This window comes from Nicotiana tomentosiformis, chromosome 9 (assembly GCF_000390325.3).
Source record: "Nicotiana tomentosiformis chromosome 9, ASM39032v3, whole genome shotgun sequence".
Classification (NCBI taxonomy): domain Eukaryota; kingdom Viridiplantae; phylum Streptophyta; class Magnoliopsida; order Solanales; family Solanaceae; genus Nicotiana; species Nicotiana tomentosiformis.
This window is the reverse complement of record NC_090820.1, coordinates 39,468,989-39,483,773: the sequence shown is the minus strand read 5'-3', so window position 1 is coordinate 39,483,773 and position 14,785 is coordinate 39,468,989.

Genomic DNA, 14,785 nt, shown 5'->3' with positions numbered 1-14,785 from the left:
ACTACTATATAATATATGTATGTAAGGTACCACTAAATAAAGCACGAGTGTTGATTTTTTGGGTCTCTAGCTAGAACTCTCCACGTGCCCCGTCTGTCTAATTAAAATTTTGTTGTGCTCATGCTTACGTTAAAAGAGTTTAATAAAAAGAAAAGAGAAAAGAAAAACCCTACTTTCTTTTTCTTTATTAGTTTTCCTTTCTAAGAAAAACAAAACCCTACTTAATTTTACTAAAACTTTTGTTTTCTTCATGGCAAAGCGACAATTTCTTTTTGTTTTGTTTGTATTCTGATCTCTTTTCCTTTTAATTTTTTTTTGGTTTGATCGGTAATTCACACTTGTTTTGATCAAAGTTTAAAAATGAAGAAGAAAAATAGAAGACGTAATTGTCGTTTTACTTCAAGTTTGTTGAATTCCTTTAATCGCAGTATATTAATTATTTAGGATTTGAGGGTTAGGATTTTATTTGGTTCCGGAAATTTTTGTTAGTTCAAAAATAATTTATTTAATGGTATAAGATGAGCTAAGCCTTCATTGTTTTTTTAGTAATTTATGCATAATACCCATTGAGTTTAAAATAATTATCATTTCCTATTTATTTAAAAACTATTTACAATATATACCTACCCAATTAAAACTAATTACTCCTATCTACCCGCTCATTATCCATTTGGCTTAGCTTAACTTGGTTTGGCTTGACTTGGTTTAGTAACTTAGTTTCGATTCGTTTGGTTGGCTTTAACTGAGTATTAAAAAAAATAGGTAGGGGACAAACCACCATGGGTAGGACGGGTAAATAGTTTCCCCTTGCTTTTGTATTTGCCAAAGATCCCCTTGTTTTTTTTGCCTCATTCCATTCTATGATATTTAGTAATAGTTGAATAATTTTGTAGTTAGAAAAATGCATTTTTTGAGGGTTTTTGTAATTATATTATAAATTGAGTAATCTTCTATGCAATTAATCCTAGAATTTGGACGAATATCAATTAGAGAAAAATACTCATTATAAAGATTTACGATGGTCTTTTGCATTTATTGACATAAGCTTTTGACATAGACAGTAAATATAAGAATATTAGGTCATGATCATACAAAGGATTAAGTGAAAAATCTTTGATATTTTGGGCTGTTTAATTCTTTATTCTGCAATCTAATAATTATAATATTTGTTTTTTTTTTTGTAAATCGTGTTTTTAATAATTAAATAAGTTACCAACCAAAAGGGTTAAGGAAATTGAGGCAGATTAATGCATTTCTGGAATAGAGGAACCTTTAATAATGTAAAGGGGGCATATAGTGATACACTTCATATGTTTCCAATTGATAATTGATGTAGCCATTTTACGTTTCTGTTTGTAGACCATTTGGTTTCCACTAGATATAGCTTTTTGCCAAAAGAGCACTTCATAAAGATACTAAATGTCAAATTATCGAGTCAAAGATAAATTAGGTTTTTGTTGTTATAAATTCACAAATATTATATTATTATATCCTAAGAAGTATAGCCGAGGTTCTATCTTTTGTCGGTCATACTCTCACAATAAAATATTTAAAATGTTTTAAATGAAAAATCTAAAAGCTAGAGAGTTACGACGGCTGCACTAGTAAAAATGGGATCAATTTATAGAAGCTAAAGTTTGATAATTTACTTTTTAAAATAATAATTTATTACATAGACATAGTGCACAACTTGCAAACTAAAATAATGATGGTTAAGTGATCTTTTAGAAAAAAAAATTGTTTTACTATGTTTCATCGGAACTTCTTTACTCCAATTTTTTCTTCCCTCTCTTCATTTGGTTCCTCTCCTTAGGTTTTTGAAGACAAATTATTGTTTAATTTCTTTTTTTTTTTTTAAACAAATGCACATCATTCCCACTCCCAGCTTAAACATGCATTGATTATTTTAATAAGTGAAGTTAGGAATGAGATATAGTAAGTATGCCACAGGTACTTTTTTTACAAGACTTTTCCTTTTTTTTAATAACGAGAAAATTACTCTTTCAGCAAGCTACAACTCTTCGGTCTAAGCTATCTAAGCTAGAACTTAAGACCCTAGAAAATTTAGGAAAAAAATGTGATGAATTATTTCAAAACCGACTTGAGTTATTTTTTTTAATTTAAATTGATTCCGCCCAAGCTTTGAAAAAGGCCCCTTATTGCTCACTATTATGGACAACTATCATAATCTTTGCTCCATTGAAAAGAAAAAAAAAAGAATTAACTCAAATAGTCGTCCACCCTATTACTTAAACTAAAAACAGCCGGTGAATATATATATATATATATATATATATATATATATATATATATATAATTTATGTATTATATATGTATAGTTGTTTATAATTTTTGTATATGGGTAGAAAAAAGTAAACAATTAATATGGCCGGCTATTTGTGTAAAGATCCCAAAAAAGATGTGTTCATTATTTGATTTGATTCAATTTTCACTTAAAAAGGATATAAATTAATTATGTCGATTTGCTAAATATACAAACTAAAGTAAACCAAAAAGAGTCAACTTTTTTATTGTATTTTTGTCGAGTTTTTCTAAAAATTCTTGATTTTATTTTCACATGATTACACAAATTCAATTCATTCAATATTTCACTATATGATAGTCAAAGTCTTTACTTTATAATATAAATGTCACGACCCAAAATCCAAAAAGGCCGTGATGGCGCCGGACACCACTGTCAGGCAAGCCAACCATAATCAATTAACTTAATTACCCATTTTAGTATTTTTGAAATAAAAATTTTCTTTAATAAAACTGTAGAGATAAAAATCATAGAGTAAATGATAAATATTTTTGCAGCTAAATTTCTAAACAATTCACAAACATTCCCAAAACCCGGTGTCACAAGTGCATGAGCATTTACTAGGGAATTAAAAATAAAATACAACATCTGTCTAGAATACCAATTAGACAGGAAGAATATAATAACTCTGAAGGAGACTCTGTTAGTTGCGGATCGTAATATAGAATGCAGCTTACCTATGTCCCCACAATTATTAATCACACCTCTGCGCCCACAAGGCTGCTATACATATATGTACCTGCACAATAAAATGTGCAACAAGTGCAGTATGAGTACGAAAACAACATGTACCCAGTAAGTATCAAGCCCAATCTCGAAGAGGTAGAGACAAGATGGCCGACTATGACACTCGCTATGGGTCAATAATATTAAATAATCATGAAAATAGAAATATTTATATCAACGTGATTCACATAATTAACAATAATTTTATTGAACCAGCAGAAGTAATTAAATTCCTTCAATTCCAATAATTCTCAATATATTAATCAAATTCCTTCAAATTCAATAATTTCTAATCTATTAATTAAATCCTTCAATTTCAATAAAAAAATTCTATTTTTATCAAATAACTTTACATGCTGCAATTCAATTTGTCAATAAATTTCCAATTTATCAAATAGCTCTACAAGCTGCAATTCAATTTCAATATATTTCCAATTTATCAAATAGCTTTACAAGCTGTAATAAACTGTCCAAGTATCGTGTAATTATTATTTTTATTATTAAGCACGATTTCTGTCGAGGTCGTACGATCTGATCTAGAGTTTCGTGTACACTGCCAAGGGACGTGCGACACGATCCATAGATGCATCTATCCTGCCGAGGCGTTCGGCCCGCTCCACAAGAAAGGAGGACATTTTCTTATGTACCTCCGGAAAGAGAGTATATTCATTATAAGATAAATTCGGGAGAATGAACAATTCCTTTTAACAATTAATTAATTTAAACAGAAAATTCAAGCATATGAGATTTCTATCCTTTAATATTTTTATCAAAAAATTCACAACATATATATAAATATATCAAATAATTTAATTAAGTAAAGACTATCATTTATGCAAGTAATTCATGCTTTTGAGTCCTAAACTACCCGGACTTTAGCATTAATAGTAGTTACGCACGGACTCTCGTCACCTCGTGCGTACGTAGCCCCCGTAATTTAGCAAAAATATATTTAATTTCATCACCTATGGGGTAAATTTCCCCCTCACAAAATTAGGCAAGAGACTTACCTCGCTCCGAAGTTCCATAGCCAGCTCCCAAGCCTTTCAAATAACTCGACCAATGCCCAACGCTCCAAAACTCGCTTTCGCTTTATTAACATTCACAAGTTTTTAATCCTCCTCCGATATCGTAACATTGAGTAAAATACTCATACGCCACCAATAAATTGATATCTATAATTACAATCCCAATTACAATCAAAATATGACTAAAAAAATATTTATCAATATCCATTTATGGCTCTCAAGTTGGCTACAAGCCTCCAGCTCAAATCGTCTAATAAGTTCATTTACTAGCACATTCAACTCCACTCTTATCATTCAATACCCATTTGAAGTCATCAATGATACTACATTAATTCTCTAACACCGCCAAATTACTATTCATCGTCTTCCTTAACCAACATTTCCAAAACATTCAATTTGGTGATTACTTAGTTGAATACTTCCAACTAAGCTAGAATATGATTCCATATGTTCATTGCATCCTTTAATTTTATTTCTAAGAATATTATTTATCTTTCCCTCATTTTCTCAAGAACGCTATTCATGCCATGAACTAGAGTTTATGAAATCAATTATCCAACCATAACAACTTGAAACAACTATTAGAATTACTCTCACCGACTCATAAGAAATGAGCTTGAAGCATTAGTATTACCTTCTTGAAGTTTTTCCTTGAAATTCTAATGTTTGAAAAATTTGGTGTTCTTGAACAACTTGAAAGATTTTTAGGGATTTCAAATTTTGAATAATGTTAACATTAGTATTAATAGGATTTTATTAACTTAAAATATTCAGAAAAACTCACTTTGTATTCTTAAGTAGTTCCCGAGGTCGAATCCACCATGAAAGAACCAATCCCTAGCTCAAGAAAATCCCCAAAAATGGGTGCTGCCCGTGACTGCCTTATAAAGGCGCAGGTGCCTCAGCGAGTTATACCTTGCGCTGTGCAGGTTGTACCTCGTATTACAACTTTTTCCCCACTGGACACCATTTACTAAAACGTCCATAAGTCCTTGTAGAAATATTTAAATGACGAACGGTCGAAAGCGTTAGAAACTAGACTCGAAGATCTTTCATTTGATAGGTTGTCCACCATATAACTCCTTATATATATATATGCATGCTCGTCCAAAGTTAGATTTTTGTGTGTACTTATTTGGAACTTTGGTCTATCATGTAATTTCCAACTTGATTAAGACTTAGGGCTCTCCTTACACCCTACATCACTTATAATATGACTCGTTCACTTATTAATATACGAACCTGTTGGAACCTTAAAATCCCGATTTCGGGATCGTTTTCTCAAAGTGTTGACCGAAATCAAATTTGTCCTTTTAAGGCTAACTTAAGGAACCAAGTATTCCGATTTCAACTCAAACACTTCCAAATCCCGAACCAACTATCCCTGCAAGTCATAAATCATTAAAAATACATTCGGAGAGTTTTATTTAGGAGAACGGGGTTCTAAAAATCGAAACGACCGATTGGGTCGTTACAATAAAAAACAAAAGCTATTCTACTGCACGATATTGGTGCACCACAAAATACTGTCTATTAAGTTTACTTGTGTTTTTACATGATACATTCATCAATCATCATGTAAGAGCTCTTATATACGCAAAAGTTGAACGGGTGTCAATTAGCATATGAGTATCAAGTTTGTAACACGCGACTTAATTAAGACACCATACTAATGTAAGATCACAAAAACGTGTCTATGTCACAGTAACATGGTTGTAATTATCAATTTAATTTACGTGTTTAGCTTAGGCAAAAACGCTGAATATAATATTTGTAATTGTAACTTTACTAGTGATAAGCACCCTTCACTTCCAACCAAGAGGTTGTGAGTTTAGTCACTCCAAGAACAAGGTGGGGAGTTCTTGGAGGGAGGGAGCCGAGGGTCTATCGGAAACAGTCTCTCTACCCCAGGGTAGGGGTAAGGTCTGCGTACACACTACCCTCCCCAGACCCCACTAGTGAGATTATACTGGGTTGCTATTGTAATTGTAACTTCACTGCAATACATATCGATATTGTGAATCATTTGATCTATCTATTTGTCTATTTATATATATATATATATATATATATATATATATATATATATATATATATATATATATATACTATATTAAAAACACAAAGCATTTTAGCGAAATATCGTTCGCCTTTTTAACCCTCTTTAATATTGAGTTCACACTATTTTTCTAATAAATAAGACTGTGAAATTAACTAAAATTTTGGCTACTAAATCTTTCTTTATTTGAATTATGTAAAGACTCCTAATATTTAGGAATCTAAATCGATAAGAGTTTACTTCTATCAATTATTTTTTAAAATAAAATATATTTTTGCATATAAATATTAAAACGAATTATTTATCTTCTCTATTACTTATATAATAATTTCTCTTGGTTGTAATAGTTCTGAACTACTTTAATGTTAATATAATTTTATACTCTTGCTTGCTCAAAAAAAGAAAAACTCTTTCGACATCAATAAATTAGTTGTGTTTGAAAGCTCCTCATTTTTAGTTAGAAGATGCAAAATGCAGATGGCTAAAGGAGTTATCGGGAATACTATGGGTGTACTGAACTGTCACGACCCAAAATTTATGGAATCGTGATGGCGCCTACATTCGCTTGCTAGACAAGCTAACATTAGCTAAACGATTAATCAATTTAATAATATTAAAAGTAATTTATTAAGAAATAAGACTGAAATACTTTAAAATATATGATAAAATCCATAAACAATGTTGTCTAGTCTAATCTCAGAAACTGATGTCACAAGTACATGAACTGCTAGAATACTACAAACAGAGCCTGAAATGAAATACATGTGTCTGATACAACATAAAGAGTAACATAAATAGGAAGATGACTTCAGGGTCTGCGAATGTTGTGCAACTCTACCTCAAGTCTTCTGAAAGGACGGGTCCGAGCAATCTCCTCTACGCACCGCTGAGACCAGCACAAGAATTTGCACAAAAAGTGCAGAAGTGTAGTATGTGCACAACTGACCTCATGTACTCCGTAAGTGTCGAACCTAACCTCAATGAAATAGTGATGAGACTATGATAAGACACTCACTATAAACATGTGCGTGTGTAAGTAGAAAAACAATAACGGAATAGGGAAATAACTTATTAACATGAAGACCGAAATAAAAAAAAACATAACAGAGGACCCTAAAATATTATCACTACTCAGTTTAACAGCATAACACGGTAACAAAAATCAACATCCAAGAATAATCATAATATAACTTCTTTGTTGTAGCGCGCAACCCGATCCACATATATAATACTAAAATGGTTGCGGCACGTAACCCGATTCACATACCAATATAATACCGTTGCGGCGTACAACTCAATCCATATATAATAATAATATCGTTGTGGCATGCAACCTGATTCATATATAATAATAATATCGTTGCGACGTGCAACCCGATCCATATATAATAATAATACTGTTGCAGCATACAACCAATCCATATATACTAATAATACCACAACCAACTACGGCGTATCTCAAAACATACATAAAAAGGAACCAAAACGTTTAAATTCTCTAAGACAATCCAATATAACGATTTAAAGTAAAATAGAAAGCAAGTGAAGGCAAATAAACAAGTAAAGGCATAAAGTAAGTAATATCATCTATCTAATAATATGCAGAGCATAGAACAAGCAAAGAAGACAAGGCATAGATACATGAAACATACAACAAATAGAGGCATGTAGCAAGCGAAGACATGTACTGATCAAGTGAAGACATCTAGCGATTAAATCATGAAACAAGTAATAACATGGAATAAAAGTAGGAATGATATAATTGAAAACATGCAATTAAATAGTCTACCCCGCATGCTTAAACCCATGACAACACATATACACTCGTTACCTTGCATATACGTTGTCCCGACATATAAATCACGTAGAAAATAGATAAATCAAGTCTTAATTCCCTCAAGTAAAGGCTAACCACGATACTTACCTCTTTCTAGAACATAATCAACAATCAACCATGGCTTTTTCTTTATAACAAGCCTCCAAACCAATCGAATCTAGCCAAATATCTTTTAAACAATTCAAAACAGACTTTAGAAACTACCCATGAATAAAAAATGTTCAATCTTGATCATAATTGAAAATATCAACAAAAGTCAACCTGAGCACACGGGGTCGAAATCTGAGATTAAGACTAAATCCCGATTACCCATTCAACCTTGAGCCCGGATATGTGATTTATCTTAAAATTAGACCTCAATTCGAGGTGTAAATCTCAAATTTACAAATTTTTTATCTTCTACCCAAAACCCCCTATTTCTACTTCGAAATTCATAGATTTGATGATAAAATTCATGAAAAAATAATTGAAATTGATTAAAGACAAGTTAAATTTGCTTGAATGTTGCTTTGAAGAAAATAATCTCTATGAAGTTTAGGGTTGAAAAATAGTGTAAAATGAATTAAGTCCCGAAATTCTCAATATTTTACACAACTGCAGATGTTGCAATTGCGAACTCTTGATCATAATTGCGCCAATCGCAAAAGCTAAAAGTAGTTCGCAAAAGCGAACAACCTCTAAGCCTACAATTATCGCAAAAGCGATGGATTCATCGCAAATGCGAAGTTGGGTAGTCCGCAAATGCGAACAAGGCTTCGCAAATGCGAAGCTTCCCACAAACTTCCTAGTATCGCAATTGCGACACATAAGTTGAAACTGCGAACCCCACCATATCGCAAATGCGACTGCTCCTTCACAAAAGCGAAGGTCATAACCCAAGTCCCATATCTCATTTACAAGCCTCACATCGCAAATGCGATGCTTGCAATTTCGATCAGGTCCTCGCAAATGCGAGATCTGCAGATCAATACATCATATTTTGCATCAGATGTTCAAACTTTCCAAAACATATCTGAAACTCATTCGATCTCCTCGGGATCCAATACGAATATTCACACAAGTGTAATGACATCATACAAACTCGTTCGCTAACTCAAATCATCAAAATAATATCAAATATCAAGAATTGATCATCAAAACTTAAGATTTTTAACTTAAAAAGGTATGTTTTTCCCAACTTTCACATAATGCGCCGAAAAACCCTCGGGTCACCCGGGACCCCAACTAAACATGCTTACAAGTCCAAAATTATCATATGAACCTGTCAAAATCGTCAAAATACAGATTTGAGGTCATTTATAAAAAAATATTGACCGTGGTCAACTCTAGCCTTATTTTAAGTCAAAATATTACGTTTTCTTTAAAATTTCACATTTAAACTTTTCAAAAAATGATACGGACCACTCACGCAAGTCATATATATCATCAAAATAAAGTTGTGAGAAGTCTCGGAACACAAAAAAAGGGAGCTAATACTGAAAATAGCCTATTGGATTATCACACGAACCACAAAAAAATCAAGCACCGGAGAAATACCTTTCTCTATAGTATATAGAGCTGAAGCTCTGATTCTAGTGGAAATAGGAGAACAAACTATGCGTTTTCCTTGGACAAACGAGCAGAAAAATGCTGAAGCTATGTTGATTAAGTTGGATTTGCTTGATGAGCATCGAGATTTGGCTTATGTGAGGATGGTGGCACATAAGCAAAGAATGGAAAGTTATTATAATCGCAGAAGAATTCTTCATTATTTTAAAGTCAGGGGACTTGGTTTTACAAAAATTGACTCATAATACGAGGAAAGTCAACGACGAAAAATTAGAAAGGACCTTACCGGATTTAAGTTGCAACCGAAAAAGGCTCGTATCAGCTAAAAATAAATATGGAGTTAGGTTACCAAGTACTGAAACGTGACCTATTTCAAGAGGTACTATTATTGAAGATCAGTGATTATACTAAAAGTATGCACTGTACTCTTTTTTTCTTCGTCCAATTTTTCTTCCAAATAAGTTTTTCTGACAAGGTTCTTAACGAGGCAGTATATAAAGCATACTACAGAGATAAGTTGTTAGTGGTAATTGGAAGTTTAGTGTTCGAATCCTCATATTTTGCATTCGAACACTAGGGAGTGGAAGATGCTCCTACCGGTGTAGGTCGTGATTGAAAGCACTAAAAGTGTCAGTATTAGCTTCACAAAGAAAGTGTAATATTCGATAATGTAGTAATACCTGGGACTGCTGAAACATGTTTTGAACTTAGAAGTTCAGTTGTTGTGGAGCACCTCAAGTCAAGACCGAGGACTGTACATCTAGCCCCGTAGAAATAAGAAGTACAAATTAGCCATATGTATTTGCAGTTTGTTTAATTGGAAAATGTAATTTTCTTGCTTGACTAAATGTAATTTTGAAAATAGAAGCAGTAAAGAAAAGTCCTTTTATTTTTATCTCTTATTTCTTGTCCAAGAGATGTGGTATTTTTAAAATTTAAATATTGTTTAAATATCAAACATAAGTGCCAAAATGAACAACATACATCCTCTTCAATAGTACCGTAAACATAAGGCCCTCTCTTATGAAACCTTTCTAGATAAAGGTTAAAAATCGGAAGTATAAATACCCGGTAATAAAATTAATCGGACGTAGAAATTTTCGGACTTTATCAATAGAAAAAGATAGATAAAAAATATCTTTTGATAACTAAAAAACAGAGAAGTTTAGTAAGAAATGTATCTTTCATTTTAAAATTCCTAGCCCATAGGCGAGTCCGGAATAGTTACAAACGTTATAGTTACAAAGGTTGTTAAAAAAGAAACACCTTTGTAAATTATTTTAATCTTCTTTATTAGCAGAGGTCGAAGGTGAGAAGCTTTTTCTTGCATCTTTTGGGTTTAAAGGTTGTTCATATTTGGGCTCAACGTCCTCACCTTCGTCTTCAGCTTCCTCTTCAAATTTTGAGGACTCAGAGCAAGTGTCCGAAGAGCTTGAAGCAGTGGGCTGGGCAGGAATATTCTCGAAGGAGTTCGTTTCTAAAACAAAATTTTTAGCAATGCAGTCATATATATTTGGAATGCTATTTTTGGCATCCTCCAAAGTCTTCCTCATCATACTGTAAACAACATGAGTTTTCTCAAGAAAGAAAGAATCCTCTTGAGTTGGGAATATGGCTTGGAAGTTTTGGATCTTCGAATGCAGCCGCTCGTTGTCAACTTTTAAAATTTTGTAGGCCCCCCACATGTCAGAATTGGTTTTGGCTTGTTTACAATTTTGTTCCATGATCTTTCAGAGCCTTTCCGCCATTTTGGCCCTCTTCTCTTTGATCGCAGTAGCTTCCTTGGTTTTGGAGAGTAAATTAACTTCCAAATTTTTGATTCTTTCCATGGAAGCAGACTCATGCTCGGTAGTTGAAGTAACAACATCCTGTAACTCTGCCCATTTAATCTTCAACTCAGCAAGCTCGACGTGCAGTTGAGTGGCATCTTGACTATGAACCATTTTTTTGTTCCGTTTGCTCCAACCGAGCCTTGAGTTCGCCATTCGAGCAAGTTTGGCTAATAGGACCGGAAGGCATTCAACAAGTTGATCCCGCTTAGGTTGAAGCACTTCCTTGTCAAATATCATCCTTTGCAAACCTTCGGAAGCAAGAAGGTTAGCATGTAAGGTTAATTTAAATTAACAGAGATGGTGAGAAATAAGTGTAAAGAAGAGGAGATGAAGATGAATGGTACCTGGGTAGAAAGATGCATGCTGTTGTTGATTAAACATTCGGAGGAAAGAGCAACCATTTTTCTCCAATATTTTTTCATAGCCAGAGGTTTCAAGTAATTGGCTACCCCAACTAGCTTGGAGAGTAAGTGGCATTCATCCAAAATTCTAAAGGTAACAACAGTACATTTACCGTTAGGGTTTCAGATGGAAGTGGGAAAGACATTTTCTATGTGCCCTTGCCAAGGTGATCAGGGGAAACATGTAACTTGCTCTCAATCGGTGGTGACCGTTGACGGAATAGGAGTCGGTGGTGGAGCAGAAGTTGGGGCAACACCTAAAGCAGAACCCTTCTGACCGATGGGAACAACCGGAGCCCGAAAATGAGAATTAGCCATTTTAGCCTATTCATATTCCCGAAAGAGTCCTGCCACATCCTTCGATTGAATTTTTGGTGTTATTATTCTTCTTCTTTGAAGATAAATCGTTCAACATCATACTCAGTTTCTTCTTCATCAAGGACCACAATGTCTTATCCTTTCGGAATCTACTTTATAACCGGGGGCTTCTCTTTAGCCTCAGTCATAGAGGGATGCCTTCTTTTTATTTTTTTCTCTTTGGGACGGGGACTGATTGATAATGCACCTTCACCGGAAGCGAGAGTTGCATCACGAGCCTTTTTTAATCAAGGGCCGCTTAAAGTCGTTGTTGGTCCACCTTCGGGTTGAGTGAAGCATTGACAACCGAATAAACATGTGACCCCTTCGGAAGGCCTGAGATTGCAGCATACAAAGTTATCAATCTGTTACCAAATGAAGGCACATGTCAACAAGAAGGGAAATATGAAGATGTTCTTACCGTGATTCTTGCACTTCTAGTTTTTCTTTATTGAAATTCCTTCCACAAGCGGAGTTCTAGCGTGGAAGTATCCAAAATCTTATGAACCAAGAGAGTGGACAAAATAGAAGGAAGAAAAGTTTAAGAAAGAGTGAAAACACTTTCAAAATGAAACAGAAAGAGATATTTTAGAAGACTTACGTGTATAGTTTCAAGCTTCAGGAATGGGGCATGTTGATGCTAATGCTGGTAAAATATTTTTGGGAGCGACGACAAAAAACCTTTCCATGCAACCAGGGTCATTATCTTCATCCACGTTGGTGACGATGACATTGTGACCACGTTTGCTGAGTTTGATCACGCCTCCTTGGAAGATCTTGGGAGCATAGAGGCAGATCAGGTGTACAAGAGTGAGAGTTTCTTATCCCCGAGAACACAAAAACGGGAAGCATACTACCGTACGCCATAACTCCGGACCCACTTGAGCCAAAAGAACTTGGTAGTTCTGGCAGAATTCCCAAACAATAGGGTCTATTTTCTTTCCAAGTCTGAGGGTAAAAGTGTATGTATAAACGAAAACATACCCTGGTTTGCTGAAAATTACCCTCTCCTCTTCGAGTGGGGCCAGAACTTTTTTATCTTTTTAGTTACAATCCTCCTTCAACAGGATACTAGTCGGGCGAATAGAAGAAGGATAATCACCAACCGCTCTTTTTCTGTCATCGTCAGGGCTGAAGAAAGTATTTTGGACCTGGAGATCCTTTTTAAAAGATCATTTAGAAGGAATGATTGTATTTGTTGTGGGAGGTTTAACGTCAGAGTTCTTGGATTCACTATTCTTGGATGGTTTGCCACCGATGCAACCTCCGGCGCCGGTAGATGAAGGGAGAGATGAAGTTATAGTAAGATTATTATGTTTGGTAGTAGAAGATGAGTTGCCGGAGAAAGAAATAACGAAAGACATGGTGACTAAAAAGGTGAAATTTAGTATTTAAACTCGAAGGTTTTGTTGAGAAAAGGGATCTATGGAGAGTTCTAAGAGATTTGATGAAGAAGTGCGGAAAAAGTGAGAGATAAAATTGATGAAAGAGGGGGAATTTTATATACGGTTCAGTATAAAACCATCATTACCTAAGTAACTGGCGAACTTGTTCATCAAATCGTGGAGAAACACATGTTAAGTCCATTAAATGCGAAAAGATGTGCATCCTTTCAAGTGCTAGAAGCTGTTCAAAAACTTACTCGCCAAGAAAAGAGAAGGTTTTCTCTTCTCCCGGTCACATCAATTGGAGTCGCCGGTAAGTAGGGGGACTAACGGTATTAGGTAAATTTTACAGCTTGTAGGTGTACGTTTCTAGAGCAGACACGTAGAAGTAATGACAGGGTGGAGATGAGTCAGCAGATAGTTAATATCGGATACAAGCACGTAACCGATATTGTGTAAATTCTGAGGACGTAAAGGTCGAGGAAGAGAATTTGAGAGTAAGTTGCCAGCTGGAGAGAGCAGCATTAAAGGAGCAACCGTTACAAAAAATCATACACATTTATTCCCAATGTTATGCAGCCAAAAGAAGAAATTTTTTTCATCTCTAAGAGGGCGCGATTTGGGGATCTTATCTCCTCAGATTAACTATAAATAACAACATTTATACTCAATATAGGGATACAAATACTGGAACTACAATAGGCTATCATTCTTTCTCTCATTTTCCTAAGCTTTATAAAATTGTTATCAAGTGTTTCTAGTTATTCTTACATCGGATGGGATTAATTCGAAGTCCAGGCTTGTTCTTTGTTTAATTATCTTTATTTTATTTCCTTTATACTTTGTTATTTTATTAATCAGATCAATTTAATCCACGTGTATATAAATACATTTACAAATTCAACCATTTCTCTTTTGTGGGTAAACGGTTAAACCCCTCCCCTTCGGCCCGAGGGGGCTTAACGGACGACAAAGTGTTTGTTAACACTTCCTTAGTGGTGCGTAAGGGATAAAAAATAATCATCAACGTGGCTTCTATAACGACTAACTAAGCCAAAAAATCAATTTTTCTTATTTTTGTTTATTCATTTTCTTTCCCTTTAGTTCTTTTCCTTTCTATAAATTAGACTTCTTCTTCATCCTTTTTATTTCTCTTTACTTCTATATTAGTAGTGGTACCCGTGCGATGCGCGGTCAATATTAAAAAATATTAATTAAATTAAATTGTGATCGAGCTGTTTAAACATATTAGATTATATTGCTTTAATAAATTTCAATTGTCATCTTAT